The sequence below is a fragment of the Chamaea fasciata genome, unplaced genomic scaffold (genome assembly GCF_029207755.1).
Source record: "Chamaea fasciata isolate MVZ Bird 193981 ecotype frontalis unplaced genomic scaffold, bChaFas1.0.hap1 SCAF_1, whole genome shotgun sequence".
Lineage (NCBI taxonomy): Eukaryota > Metazoa > Chordata > Aves > Passeriformes > Sylviidae > Chamaea > Chamaea fasciata.
The window spans coordinates 5,734,725-5,750,975 of NW_027094086.1; positions in this window are offsets into that span (position 1 = coordinate 5,734,725).

Sequence of the window (16,251 nt, forward strand, 5' to 3'; positions counted from 1 at the left end):
TGGTTTTGCTCTCCTGGAAAATCCCCTGGAAACTGGGAGGCCTCCAGGGCAGAATTCAGTCTCCCTATGGTGAAGTAGCTCAAAACAATTCTTAGTTCTGATATTTTTCATAGCTACTGCAGAAGGTAGGCTGGAGATAAACTCAAGTGGGTGTCCTTTGAGTGGCATTTAGGAGACCTCCAGGTCTCTGAAGGACAGAGAGAGCTCTTTGAAGACTGAATTCCCTGCCAGGTTTTATTTTCCCCAGGGCTGCAGTGAAGATCCTGCAGCAGGGCTAACCACAACACACAGTCCTGCTGTTCTGGGCCAGTATTGACAAAGCTGCCCTTTTCAATCTCCGCCTGAGTAGAGACACTTCCAGCTTCTTGTGTCACCCACAAGAAGCTGGGCCCACCAATTCTGCACCCACCATGACTGTGTTGGTTCCTTATGTCACAGCTATACCTCAGCAGAGGATTTACTAAGGTTCACCCTGAAATGAGTAGTGATTGTGCTTGGTGAGAGAACAGAGCTAAACAAAATGGTATCACTTTTTCCTCCATTTCAAACAAAAATACAGGTGGTGATACCTGCCCACATTAATGAATGAACCTGCTTTTGCCTGGAATGGAATGGTCCATCTGCCTCCTGAGGGCTGGAGCCCTGGAGGAGTCCCTGTTGTTCATAACAAGGCAGCCAGGGTTGCAATGATCTCTCAAGGTTTTCCCCGCTGTGCGTCCAGTGACATGCAGCACACAGTGGTTGTGATTTCTGTTAGGCAGTGCTTGTTGTGGGTCTGTGCTGTGGCCACCCAAACCTAAGGATCCTGTTAAAATCCAAACACCATGTGCTGGTTTGCGTTGTTTCTGTAGATTGCAGAGGATGATGCTAAAACCTCATTAACATAGAGGGGCTGTTACCATCCCTTGTCCCATGCAGGAAGGGCAAACAAAGGTGTGCTCTGTGGTGGGAACTGGACAAAATAACAGATAAGGGCTCATCTCTTCTCTACAGACAGGCTGTGAGAAGAACTTCTGCTGCTTCTCACCTCAATCTATCCCTCCTTTCTCTTTCATATCTCTTATATCTGGGTGTTGGCAGGGAACTGGGTCATGCAGGCTTTCAAGGCAGAGGGAAATGTTTACTTTCCTCTTTATGTAGAAGAGATTGAGCCTCTCTCTTGCCCCATTTAATTTCAGAGCTGGGTAATGAAGTCAATGCTATTGCTGTGTTTGTGACTGGAGAAGAAAAGATAATAAAAAGAATGTGATGTAATGCTCTGATAAATTCCATGATTATCTTTAGCCTTCTTTCCTTTTCCTTTTTATTGGCCTGACATGTACCTGCTGTGCCAATCTGTTAGCCAGGATGTCATCACTGAGAAATACACAAAAAAATAATTTCTGCTTTCATTTCACAGACTGAGTGCAAGGCAGGCTACTAAGGGAAGATTTGGAAACCTGGAAAAGTGATTTCTGTAGTGAGGCAAGCCACAGGTATCACAGAATAATCCAGAGGGTCTTTAGCTCAGTTCCCTGCTCCAAGCAGAGTCAGCTGTGGGGTTGGCTATGATTGCTCAGAGCTTTATCCAGTCCAATCTTGAAAATTTCCAAGGATGGACACTACACAGCCCCTCTGGACATCATGCTCCACTGCTTGACTGTCCTCAGGGGAAAATGGTTTGAATCTCTCTCAATTTAAGTTTGTGCCTGTTGTTTCTGGTTCCCCTGCCATGCACCACCATAAAGAACCTTTTTCCAGCTTCTGGATGATCTGTCCCAATAAGTAGTGGGGGGCTGCTGACCTCCCTGAACAGTCCATCCAAAGCAGTGCCTTAGCCAGGCTGAAGGAACTGGTCCTCCACTCTCTCCTTACCTGGAAAATCCTTCGAATCCCTTCTTCATGGTCCTCTATGCTCTGGATTATCCAGATTCTCCTTGTATTGGGGGGACCAAAGCTGGGCTCAGTATTTAGGTGTGCTCTGAAGAGCACTGAAGCAGGGAGGGATAATCTCTTCCCTTTATCTACAGGCTGTAGCCTTGTTGGTACAGCCCTGGAGGCCTTTCCTGGCAAGTTTCACATCCCTCTCACTGTCCAGCGAGAACCCCTGAGCTTTTTCTGCAGTCCATCAGCCCCAGTGTTTCTTCCTTCCAATCCCCTTCACTGAGTCAGGGATTCTAAGGGCACAGCAGTGTTTGTAAGAGCCATGTTTTTCAGTTCTCCTCACTGGTTCCTGGATCTATAGATAACAATATTACAGATGTTTTGAGATGATGTTGCTGTGGGTAGGGCCAGGTGCCTCATGCTCCCATCTGCAGGGTCTGTGTAGGCTGTGGTGTGTGCATGTGGAGTTTTCTTTTAGCACTTAGGTGGCAGGGAAGACCATAAAATACACTCTGGTGCTGGAGCTGTGCCAAGGCTTTTGGCTCTGTTCAAGGCTTGGTTGCTGCCTGTGTGTATGAATTTTTCCTGCTAGGGTGGAATGGGGGAGAGGAAACAAAAAAGTGTTTCCCCTCCCTTCCCCCAGATCTGGAAAGCTGAGAAGGAAAAGGAAAGTGTCCTTCTTTATCTCACATGTACATCCAGCCTTTGCAGTCATTCCCTGTTCTCTGACCATGCTAAATTATATAAGGTGCTCTGCAGCTGTTCCTCAAGAATAAAAGGTGCAACCTACAGAGAATATCCTTAAAAGTTTTCTTTCTATTCCCTTTGGAGATGGGTAACATCTTTTCTTAACATTTATGGTAAGAGCATGTAGAAGGCTATTCTGCTTTGACTGAACACTGAATATGATTTTGCTGGTGGGGTTCAGTTCACTGGGAAATCAAACCCCTCTCTGTTCCTGTCAAGCCTCCAGCTAAGAGGTTGCTGGACACAAACACCCAAATTCTTCAATCTTTAGTCATTTTCAGATATCTATGTCTGTCAGTATCCTGGCTGTTTGGTCTCAGTGTCACAGACATGCCTGCATGACTGGGACATGCAGTGAGTCCATTATCATCCTCCCAGACCAGCTCCAGCTCCACATCTACTCAGTCTTTTTCCTCCACATTGAGAGAAATCATTTGTTGGCTTGTCTTACCACTGACTTCTGTTGTCATATGTTCAGTCAAGGCATTAAGAGGAGGAAATGTTCTTGAATTATTTACCTGTGAACTTCATGATAAATCTTTTTCTGTTGCAAACCTCTGAAGTCCTGCAGTTTGTCTCTGCACCTGTGGTTCACCTCTTTAGATATGTAGTAGTTCTCACTGTCTCTTCAATAAATAAAAAGCTTTAAGAACAGCAGATGTCTACACATGTGCTAAGACAGAGTTCCTTGATTTTTTAATCCAGTGTAGTATCTTTCACCTTTCTTTGAACTACCATAGACCCAAGAGCATCATATAACTGGCATAGTCCCCTTTATGAAAATCCTTAATGTTCAGTTTATTTTAAAGTTACAACACATGTATTTCATAAACATTGTTTGCCTTTCATTCAAAGAGAGAAGGGGTTTTTGGCATAACCTCTACAAAGCAGGTTGGTTATTTCTTCTGATAGCCACCCAGAAGACAAGTGAGAACTGGTCCTATGTAGCCACAATCTATGGGATTTCAGAGGTCAGTAAGACTGAAGTTCTTTCCAAAGCAATGCAGACATGTCTCAAAAGTTTCTGCACTAAGTTCCTTCCTCCTCATGAATGACCTATTGGCTGAAAGCAAATATGAATGTGAGGTTAGGAAGTGTCCACTAGCAACCAATATCATTATCTAGGGTGGTGGGAATGCTGAAAAAATATCCTATTCTGGCTTTGTTGTAATGAAGTCTATAGAGCTCTCGCAAAAATGGGACTCGTCAATTCGGATAATGAATTCTTAATTTGCTTTTCCCAGACTTTAAAATACTGGTAAGAGCTTGACTTTTCCCTCATCTTATTCCTTCATGCCATTGCACTTCAACCTTGAGCCGGGGAAGACAAAACGTCTCCAGCAGTTTCCGTCTTTCCCATTTAAATGGGATTTGGGGTGTCAATGACCTAGGAAGAAAAACAGTGGTTGGAAGTTATAGGTCTCAGAGCAACTTTAAATAGATGTTCAAATCTCAACCATGAAAACTCCCTCACTGCTAAAAGTGCTGGTTTGCCAGTCAGGATTTGCCAACAAAATGCCATCCCATGGCTGAATAATTTGTTGCATTCATGAACCTTTTGGAATAAGATGCCTGCTCCCCTGTCCTTTTCCCACTTATAAGATACCTTTCCTCAAGCATATTTAGCTTTTCTGCACCATGGTTTTCCTAGACACAAATGAGGATGGATGTTTCTCCTCTCCTTGCTAGGCTGAAACATTGTGCTTATTATAAGCAATGCTAGACAAGGGTTTAGTTCTGATATTTTAGAATAATTTTTATATACAAACTCCAGTTAGTAGTTAGGTACTACTAGTACTGCCTGCCAGCTGGTATTTTGCATTATAAAAGACATATATATATTGAAAAAAAACCCCTGAAAACCTCTAGGGAAGAGTCTTAAACAAACAAGCCCATCTGGCTGTTTAGTGAATTAATATGTCTTTTAGGTGGGAGTGATACCACTGAGTGTTGTTAAGGTTGTCCAGCATTTCTTATAGTAACACTTTAGCTTTTATTGCTTATCATTTTGCTGTATCTTAATTGCTTGGGCTGAAACATTTTATGCAGGGGCATCTTCCTTGGACTGAATTAATTTGTGAAAACTGCAGCCAAAATAGCTTAGATATTTCCATAGAGGAATCTATGAGAAATAATCAGTTTTGCCTGCATTAGAAATGGGTCATCTGCTCTTCTTTGGAACACTGCACTTATGTGCTTAGGAGCAGATACTCCAAAGAGCAAAGAAATTGTCTTCCTGTTGTATCCATCTCTCAGAACTTCTATAATAAGACAGCCCATAAAGTTTTGAATGAACGAAGTTTTTGGGTGCTCAGCAGCAGCTAGACATAAACAGCTAAGTTCCTCTCACACGTTGAATGCACTGGATGTTTTTCAGTCTGTGTCAAAACAGAATTCTCTGCAACTTTCCTTCCTTTTTCTGTGGCAATGTGGGTTAGGCCAGATCTAAGGTGGGGCACAAGGTGAGAGAGGCACCACTCAAGGCAAGAGGAGAGTTTGCACTGTGTCCAAACTAAATAGGAGAGGAAGTTGCCCTTATGATTTACTCCACAAAATTGGCAGAGGGAGGTCTAGGAGGTAACAAGGGGCCTAGGAAGAGACCAAGTGGTTTAGGTTTAGCATACTTTAGGTTGACTTGGATGGAGGAGTGTAAGGTGTGACTCTGGGTGTATGGCAATATGTTTGTGTGTGGAAGAAAAAGGAGGTTGTGTATAAAACCAAGGAAGAGGTTGGGAGCTGTTGAACAAGGGGGCAGAGATCAGGAATCTCTGGAATGCATGCTGGGAGCAGTGGGGTGTGGGACTTGTTCATGATTTCATAGAATGGTTGATGTCAGAAATCACCTCTTGAGGTCACATCATCCCTGGCATGGCCAAAGCAGGATCAGCTAGAGCAGGATACAGAGGAAAACATTCAACCAAGTTTTGAATATTTCCAGTGATGGAGACTTCACAGCTGTCTGGACAACTTGTTCCAATGTCCAGGGAATTCAGCATTGACCTCCTAAAAATCTCAGCTGCTTTTGTGGGTGCCTCTGAAAAAGTCCAGGGCTTGTTTTCCATGCACAAAATAGATAGCAGTGGCAGCTCTTTTTCAATAAAAGCTTTTAGAAAAATATTGATCGTGATTCTGTGAGGTACTGCAGTAGTGAACAGTGCTCTGCAGCTCCTAAGGCTGTCTGAAAATGAGGTTTTGGGCCTGGGCTGTGTTTTTCACAAAATCATTCTTTCATTTGTGTTTGGGTTTTTTGTTTGTTTGTTTTGTTGTTGTTGTTTTTGTTCTGTTTTTTGAACTTCTAATACTGCAGTAGTTTCTTCAAGTCTTATGAGATGTTTGTATCATGTTAAACATTTGAAGTGTGCTTATTTACTTTCTGTTTTCTATCCAGTATGCAATCTTCCAGAGCCCTGAATGAGAGGACTGTAACCTGAGGTTTCCCACTGCTTTCCAGGTAAGGGAAGCACTGGTGGGTAAAAAGTAGATTTTTGATACTTAAAGCAGGGCTGTTTACCTGTCAGGCTGGCTGTAACAAAATGCTGGACTAAAACCAAGTGGTAGAATGAACAAAATATTGAATGGATGGCAGCTGAATGAGGGCTCTGTGATTTGAAAACAGGATAAGTGTAAAGACTTGCAAGTAGAGGTATAAAATTTTCTTGGATGCATCTATTAAAACAAGCCAAGTTTTTATGATCCTTTTTATATTATCCTGTGTGGGTTTTGTGTGAAATACATGCTTATTAAATGATAAATTATACTTTATACTTTTTCTAGTACTGTAGACTTTACCTTTAATTCTTCGGTATGATATGTGAAAATACTGCATGATTTAAAATGCTGCATGGTTTTAAAAAAATGCATTATTTTAAAAATTTTTTGTACTGTGGAACCCCCTAAGAATCTGTTATATTTACTAGAATCATAAAATAGTTTGGAGATCATCTAGTTCCAAACTTCTTGCCATGGAAAGCAGTAACTTTGTCTGGATCAACTTGCCCAAAGTGCCTTCAATCTCACTTTGAATGCTTCCAGTCTGTCACCAGCTGCATCAAAATAAATTTTGATATATTTTAGTTGACACTTGTGGTTATATTTTCCTCAAATAGCTGTGTGAAAGGCATCTTTCGATCCCTTCTCCTGTTTTTCTCCTTCTTTTCTCTTCTTTAAGTGCTTCTCTGTTGCATAGCATGAAACTGGATTATGTGAGACTGTGTATTTCACATTAGAGGGTGCTTCAAATCCTACTATAAAAATATGGTTCGTTTGCTTCCTAAAAGGGTCTTGCCATCTGAATGCTACTAGAGTACACAGAGGATCCAAAAGTAATCAAAGCCCCAAGACTGAGAGTTCTTGTGGGTTATTATTATTTTTTGGGGGTTTTTTTGTTTTGTTTTTGTGTTGTTTTTTCTGCATCAGACTTTCCCTTTGGATCATACCCTTTCCTAAAATTATAAAGTAGAGAGAAACAGCCCCTGGAAACTGTGTTGGAATCAAAAGGTAGATTCAGCTGCTCAGTTCACTAAAAGAGAAGCTTAACTTCCTCTATCCATTACCTACAGAGCTGCTGTGTTTCCTGCTGCTAGCTTGGAGCACACATTTTTCTCCCCAACCACGGTGTGACCTGTTACACGCCCACAATGAGCTTTCACAGAGGTTTCCTGCACCAAACTGTGTGCCAGAGCTGGAGGAAAGCTCTTACAGCCAGGATGGAGTCTCTGCCTGCAACCACTCCTTGTGTGCTCCAGGTGGAAGCTGAGGTTGTGGTCTTTCCTTGGCACATGAGACACACTCACTTCCTTGCTCTGTGTGTACGTTTAAATCACAATCTTGTGCCTCATCTTGTCATTTTTTATGTGCTGATATTGAGGTGTTACAGAATCACAAATTGTTAAGGGGTTGGAAAGGATCTTAAAGATCATCTGGTTCCAGCGCCCTCAACCATGCCAGGGTCACTTCCCACTAGACCAGGCTGCTCGAGGCCTTTTCCAACCTGGTTTTAAACACTGCCAGGGTTGGGGCATCCACAAACCCCTGAGCAACCTGGTCCAGTGTCTCACCACCCTCGCAGCAAAGAATTTCTTCCTGATATCTGACCTAGATTTGCTCTTTTTATACCCATTACTCCTTGTTATGGAGTATGTTACTCCTTTTATAGGAGCTGAATCTACTGTTCTGACAAAGAGCTCCTCTGCTTGTAGCCCCTCTTCATATAGTGGAAGATTGTTTTTGGATTCTCCAAACAGCCTTCTCTTTTTCAGCTGAACAGCCTCAATTTTCTTGGCCTGCCTTCATGGGAGAGGTGCTCCAGTCCTCATATCAACTTTGTGGCCTCCTCTGGACTTGTTCCAACTGTTCCATGTCCTTCTTATGTTGGGAGCGCAAATACTCTGCTCAGCACTCCAGGTGGGATCTCTCAGGAGCTGAGTAGAGGGGCAGAATCATCTCCTTTGACCTGCTGGTCACGTTCCTTTGGATGCTGCTCAGTATTCTGTTGGTTTTTCATCAGCCACCATCCCTAAGTTCTTCTCCTCAGGGCTGCTTTGAGTCACTTCTCCACACAACCTGTCTGGAATTGCCATGACCCAGGTGCAGGACCTTCTATTTTGCTTTGTTGAGTTTCATGAGGTTTGCACAGTCCTATTTCTCCTGCCTGTCTGCATCCCTCTGGATCCTTCCCTTCCCTCCAGCCTGTGGCTGCCCCACAGAATTTGGTGTGGTGAGTGAATTTGCTGATGATGCCCCCATCCCACCGTCCATGTCCCTGATAAAGCTGTTGAACAGCCTCAGCCCCAGTACTGACCTCTGAGGGACTCTGAGGGTGGCCATTGTTGCTTTCCATGTGGAAAATTTGCTGTTGGCCACAACTCTTTGTGTGCATCATCCAGCCAGTTCTCTATCTACAAGTGGTCCATCCATCAAATCCATGTCTCTGCAATATGGAGACAAAGATGTTGTGTGGGACAGTGTCAAATACTCTGTAGAAGCCCAGGTAGATGATGTCACTCTGGCCCATCCACCAACACTGCAGCTCTGTCACAGAAGACCATCAAATTGGTCAGGCATGAACAGGTAGTAAAAAGTTTGTACTTCTAAACTTATTTCAGGTAAGTATTTTTTTTTATTTAACCCTGCTCTTAGAATTTGCACAGTTACTATCACACTCCAGTGATCTCCACTGAGATCTTCTTGCCCTACTACTACACTCCAGCTCTGGTAGTGTAGACTAACAGACTGAGGTGGAGTGTGCAACCTGTAAAAATGTTTACCAGCCTAATATGTGCCCTGCAGCATGGACTGGATGCTCCACTGAACATCTATTAGTTATCCTGATGCCTAATGGGAATATCTGTTTCAGGTTATTATTAAATAACCCAAAGGCTCCACACAAGGAATCCAGAATATAAATGTTTCTGCCCATGATGGGATATAGGACACTAAGCATGTCCAAGGATGTCTGTGCCGTAGGGATTGCAGACAGTCTGGGAATATTCAGCAGCTAAACAGGCACTGAGACATCCTCATTGCTGAAACCTCACTCTGCTGTGGGGCTAAGATGGCAGTTAAGAGACATTTCCAGAAGATATGTTCTGGTTTAAAACTTTGTTGGACAGGCATCAGGGCTGAGATGGCTGATTCGGGATACTTTTGTAAACTGGATTACAGATGGGATTTATCTTTGCCTCAGGATGTAGTAGATAAATACAGCTAAGTAAGTCAGCCCTCGTGTTTTCCTAATAACAGGGAGAGAAAAAAAAGGCACAGGGGAGAATTTACCTGGCTTGCTTTAGAAATCTGTGTTGGGCTAAGTTGATTTGCCTGTCTTTAGTATTTAAAGCAAAAAGTTAATCCAGACATGACTAAACATACGTGCCTAGTCCCCTCTGAGATGCTCAGAGGGGTCTGTAATTCCTTAGCAGGTCTGCAAGACATAGGTTCTATCTTTAAAAACTAAAGCTGTGCTTAAAAACACAGCTGTTCCTCTTGACTCTGTCAAATACATCTGTGATGTGTCCTTTCTTTATTGAACCATATATACTTATGAAATCAGCATGCTTTACATACTGTAACATCACTTATGTCCCCAGTGAACGATGCAAGTCATGGATCCCACCGTGCAGGACTTTCCTTCATGACTGAGGGAAAATGAAACTATTTTACCTTTCTTTTTTTTTTTTTTTTTTTTTTCCTTTCTTTTTTTTTTTTTTTTTTTTCCTCGTGCTTTATTAGACCTTTATATCCACTTTGTCCTCACTTGGCACAGTTGAAGATGCCCACTCAGCAGGGTACAGACAGAGGTATCAAAGCCATTTGTTTTAGTGGACTCTGCATCTCCTTTGAGGTGGATTTTTCCTCAGTGTTGAGAATTAGCACCAGCAAGAGAAATAAGGTGGGCAATTCCTCAGTGGTATAACATAGCCATGCTGAGCCAAAGGACCTTAAGCTAGAGGACAACTCTCTCCTGCTATTCTTACGTGTCTTCTTGAAATCAGAGATGCAGCTCCAAAAAAGAAAGGCCCAGTAAGCAAACTTGGAAAATATAATCTTGTAAACTGGTTACACACATCTCATCAAGTACATTTTGCAATATACATCCTGATTTAGCAGAAATAAGATCTGTCTGTGGTCCCAGTGATCTATTCAGAGTAACCATGGGTTTTGCTGTCAGCTGGTTAATCATGGAGTGGGTGATTTAGATGTGCTCACCATCATCACTGCAATGAGATCTTCTTGCCCTGCATTCAAAATTACTGCAGGGAATGTCCTGGGCCACACATGCAGCAAATATTTTTTAGCTCTTGAGAAGGGTTTCAGGGTCCTGTCCGATTTTACATGCATCACATTTTTAAAGATTAAAACAGATAACATATTTCTTATTTCTTTTTAGAGTGCTAGAAAGTCCCTTTGAGTCAGCTATTCCATATAATCTCTGAGCAGACATCAAAATTGTTGCCTAAAAGAAGATTAATTCAAAAATCTTCAGGGATATTGGTTTATAAGATACTGGAGGCAGTGAAATCAGAAGTTACTCTAAGGAGGTCTGACAGTCTATGTTGGCTGGCACTTTTTCCTCGTCAGTCAGGTAGTTCCAGTTTCTCCCACAGTCATGAGATATATAGAAAATGATTTTATATGAACTAGATTATGGCTCTGCAAATGAACACAGTGTGGAGACACTGTCTTCTAGAATATGTTGAGAAATGCTGCCAACAGCATGCCATAGAATCATAGAATTGCTTGGGCATGAAGAGACCTTAAAGAACATTTCATTCTAGCCTCCCTGCTAGGGACAGGAACACCTTCCACTATCCCAGGTTGCTCCAAGCTCCATTCCACCTGGACTTGAACACTTCTGGGGCTGATGCATCCACAACTTCTCTGGGCAACCTGTTCCCAGGCCTCACCACCTTCACAGTAAAGAACTTTTCCCTAATATTTAATCCAAATCTACTCTCCTTCAGCTTGAAGCCATTCCTCCTTGTCCTGTCACTACCTGCTCTTATAAAATATCCCTGTCAATCTTTCTTGTAGGCTCCCAGGTTCTGTAACCATTTATCCAGGTTTGATACTTTAATAGGAAATACCATCCAGTTCATTTTCTTAGTGCCTCAAGCTCATAGATTCATATCATCTACAGCATTCAGGTTGCAAGCAGAGATCTGGCAGCGGGAAGCAAATCTCTTTATAATGTTTCCACCAGTGATTTTTTTTTTTGATTTTTTTTTCAGTATTTTTTAGGCAGGGTTTCACAATGTCCTGCAAACAGTACCAGCTCCTGAAAGAACTGTCATGGCTTATGAGCATTACGTAGCTTTGCACTGACATTTTGGGATGCAAGTGACATTTGATTGTTGTGACCTTGTTGTGTCTTGTGATGTTCCAGTGCAAAATGAGAGCTTCACGACAAGCCTCTTCGATAGGTAAATGGCAGCTGAATGCCTTGATTTCACATGTCTCTCTCAGTTAATACTCCGTATCTTGATCATGTGGCAGTCCATTCACCTGAGGTCTTTTTCCTTTCTTATTTTCAGATCATTAGACAAAGGCAAAGTTCAGCCTGTGTGCTTCATGCATGAAAGAATTAGTGTCCTGTACTGTTTAAGTGAGTTCCTTTCTGGAAGGTTTTTTTATCACTGTTTGGTGGTTAGAGGCAGTTCTCTGTCACACAAGGAACTCACTTCTAGGGGGATTTCTCTATGCAAAGAAACCTTTACGTGATAAGACAGTAACTTTTAAGTCCCAATTGAAAGGCAGAGGGTTGGCCTTTAGTTTAAAAAAGAAAAAGTTTAAAATTGCATCACAGCGGCAACTTTGAAAGTCATTCCCTTCCCCAGCTTTGCTGTTTTGTTCAGGTCTATATAAAAATGCAAGAACCCCCTAAAAAAGGAAACTTCTCCCTCCTGGAAGCTGGCGTTTGACCTTTACAGGGCAGCGAGCTCTTTGCCGACAAGTGCAGAATGCAAACATTTTGGATGCATCACTCCATCTGTTTTCCCAGAGCCCCAAATCCGTGCTAAGGAGTGACCGCCATCCTCCTGGCTGTCACTTTCCCTATGGAGAGGGGCTCTGGTGTGCCGTCCCTGTGCCCAGACATCGAGGGCTGCTCGGCAGTCATGGGATCGAGCAGATCTGGGTGCTGGGGCAGCTGTTGCTCTGAGCGGTGCCGCCGCCGAGTTGGGTAACCATGGCAACAGCATCACCGCCAGCATCCTCCTCCTCCTCACTCGGCTCTCCTCCTCCTCGGCATCATCAGGAGCAGCAGCAGCAGCAGCAGCCCTGGCAGGAGCCAGAGCCCGGCAGCCGAGGCTGCAGCCAGCTGCTGCCAACCCCAACCCGCACCGGCACCCGGGCACAGCCTCGGCCCCACAGCTCCCGGCGGGAATAGGGCAGGGGGAGCTGAGGGAGCTGCACTGCAGAGGGATCCCAGACAACCCAGGTAAGAGCTGCGGGGCTGCTCACAAACTCCCCGGGATCGATGTGCTGTGTGCCTGGCGTGTGTTTGCGTGCGAGTGTTGCCTGTGAGTTTTCCGGCTTGCTCCTTCCAGCAGCAGTGTGATGACAATTCCAGGCAAGCGTGTTTTCCAGCTCGTGTTCCCCATCTCTGCCATACCGTCCCTCTCTCTCCCCTCCACCGAGATACATAAGGAATAATAAATAATGTTCTAAAAGGTTGATAGAAAATGGGATGGGGGGGGTGGGGGGGCAGTGTGATCAGAGTAGGGAACGGCTGCACTTCTAAAAAGTGGGCAGCAGCAGTGGAGCAAAGGTTGATGTGGTAATTAATAACCCTTAAAGAAAAAAATTATGCGACAACGCACTTCTGTCTCTACCCACTCTACAAATAAATCTCTCTCATCATACTCAGCAGAGAGCTGTAAAGCAGAGAGGTATAGACAAGACTAGAAACCTCGCTGTAGTCCACAACTGTCAGATTCACCTTAAGTGCTTTAAAACCAGACTAAATTATTACAATATCAATGCAGTCATACCAGAGAATATATGTATGTATAGAATTGCAAAAGTACTTCTCTTAAACCGTTAAACTCCTAAGAAATATTAGTAATAAAAAAATTATCTTAAAGATGTGCGTTTGATGGCCACACAGTAAAAGATGCTCGCTTCATCTGTTGTGAGAAAGTGTGAGTGGGTACATTTAAAAAGGTAGGAAGAATAGTTCTCATCCAAAAGCACATGAGGACAGTCCTTGTCATTTTATAGACAGAAGAGGTACAAAGCTGTGGAGTGTCCTTGTTCAGGCAAATAGATGAGGATGAGTGCGTATGTCTGAGGAGCACGAAGGGGGGGACAATAAGAAGTAAGTTTAAGCCTTGTGTTTAACCTGTGAGTGTTTGCTGTGTAATGACTGCAGAGAGCTCTTTCCACTTCCACAGAACTATTTTTATTTCTTTGTTTGTTTGTTATTGTCAGCAGTAAGGAGAAAGAGATCTGACGCTGCTGCTGTCTCTGTCTCCTTCTCTAAAACCCTGTTCTTCCTCTCTGGTGTCCGTTGTCCTCCCTAAATCATCCTTGTCTGTGTAGCTGGAAATGCTTCCTAATTCAAACATGGGGATGGTCTGGGTATGACCCAGCACAATCACTCGTATACTTGTGTGTATATATATTTATATGTATGTGTATATCCTTGTACGTAGGTTAAGAGGAACCTGTCTCTCATGTTCAACCCGATTTGAAAATCGGAGTGGTTTTTAGTCCCAGTCCTGCATTTTGCCATGTCTGTAGATCCTCCTAAAATCAGCAGAAGCTGGAATATAATTTAAATTTATAGGTACAGAACAGAGGGCAGAATTGCACTCGCCTTATCTCTGTGTTTTCTCTATGTTTACAAACATTCTCCTCCTGCAAGCTACAGAATAAGGAATTTGGGTAGGCAGGACCTCATGTCCAGTTCTTAAGCAGAAATGCTGTAAAAATTACCTGGGAATTATGTTCCATCCCAAGGGAAATTGATATGGTAAAGGATAGAAAAAGAAAATGTAGGCAGTTATTTGGAGTCAGTGCTTCAATTTGAAATACAATTTTTCTTGAGGATCTTGACCTCATCACAACAGGTCTTCTCTACAAGGGTCTCTTTGATACATGGTAATGACAGGGCTCACAGACACCAAGTTTAACTGAAGAGGATGATTTTGGATACTTACATTAATTAAACTAAAGCACTGTAGGGCTGCAGTCCTTAAGAGTCTGGGCACATTACATGGTGTATTTCTGCTTGACATTTGGTGTTTGCTTCAAATTCAGGGAATATTTAAATCTTGAGACTTCTTTGTAATAACAGAGAGGGAATAAAAGTGCCTGTCAAAATGCCTGTAAAAAGAGCACAGACCTGATCATGTGTCTGACACTGAGACACCAGTAACAGAGCCTCAATCCTGTTTACATGTGTTGCAGAGATGTACAGTGCATAATCTAGGGGCAGCTCAGTGAGGCACAGAGCAGTGTCCCTCTCATCAGCACAAGCAGATGATTGAAGGTCAAGGGGCTCTGGGTATCACACATTAACACTCTGCAAGTATTCCTACACAATCCTACTCTGCTGCTAGCGGTGGGCAGGTGATTACAGAGAAGCCAGAATTTGTACACGGACTTTTGATTGCTACAGGGCTGAAAACTTCTGTTAGAAATGACTCTGGGTAAGGCAGGGAAGCTTGATGTTTTCATGAGCACTGCTTGGCCACAGAAATCCTCTACAGAGGGCTACTCATGGAAAGTCAGGGTGCTGAGGCTGGTATCAGTGGAAACAGCAAGGATGTTCCCCACCTCAGATATCCAGTATTTAATTCTCAGTGTCCCCCAGTCATGCAGCTCTTTCCATTGCTTAACCTGGGAAGCTTCGGAGAGATTTTTTTTTCATTTTCCCTTATGGCTTTTTCTATTATATTTTATTAGTTCAGTAATGGACAGGAACACGGTCTTTCTTTTGTTTTGTGCATGGTTGTTAAGAGCTGCTCCCTCAATGCTCACTTATTTTTCACTAGCATCAATCTAAGGGGAAAAAAATTATATCTCATGATATAACTAAGCATCTTTTAAAATCTCACTCCTAATTTTCATTAGTCACCCACTGTGGGTCTCAGAGCTCAGAACAAAAGAAGACTTATAGAGTAGTTGCTGTTCTAAAGTCAGCATTTGCCAACAGGTTGAGGCAGGAATTTTGGAAATGTGGCAGCCAGGGTTTAAGGGTTGTTTTTTTGTTGTTATTTTGTTTGGGTTTTTTTTTTTTGGTTTTTTTTTTGTTTTTGTTTTTGTTTTTGTTTTTGTTTTTGTTTTGTTTCTTTGCTTTTTTTTGGGGGGGGTGTTTTTTTTTTTTTTTTTTTTTTTTTTTTTTTTTTTTTTTTTTAATGTAAGAAAGATGCTTTTTTCCAGATCCTGCTCTGTAGTAAGCTGAAGCAAAAGATGATTTGAAGAAGAATGTTGTACCTTGCCTTTAGTTTAATAATGCTATTCATTTTATTTTGAGCCTATGTGTACACTGCTGATTATTATTCTATTCAATAATCACACTCTGTTATTTTCCCTCTTGCAATAATATGCTTTTTCCCTTTACACTCTATTGTGGTTGGCTAGAGTCACTGTTTAATAAGACAGACACTTAACCATGGAAAAGTTTTCCCAATGAAGAGGGGACCAATGGGATTTTTACATTGGAAACTGGACACTGCTCTGTCTATTTGGTTCCCTTAAAATTATGTACTCAATCCATACTTGATACAGAAATAACCTTTTTTTTTTTTTTTGCCGGTTTTCATCTTCTTGCAGAGTCAGACTGGTCTTGGCGGGTTCTCTTAGTCTAACTGATACCCCTGTTGCTGCAGTGGGAACCTTTGTGTCCACTGAACAGATACCCCATTCAGCACTCAGGAAGGTTAGAATTCCTTCCTGGTCTATTTGCTCGGGTGGTGTAAGCCTTGAGTCTCTGTTCTGTCACCCGTGGGGTCCATCACTTTCCTTGCTCATGGTTTCACCTACTGGTGAGACAATCTGAGTGTCTGTGCTTCCCTCCAGCACAGCTCTGACAGGAGTGTGTCCCTGAGCACAAATAGTGCAGGTGTCTCACTTTGTGTGTATTTCCTCTGGTCTCCCCTGTCCCCAGTCCCCTCCCTTGCATGCTGGTAGTGTCTGACA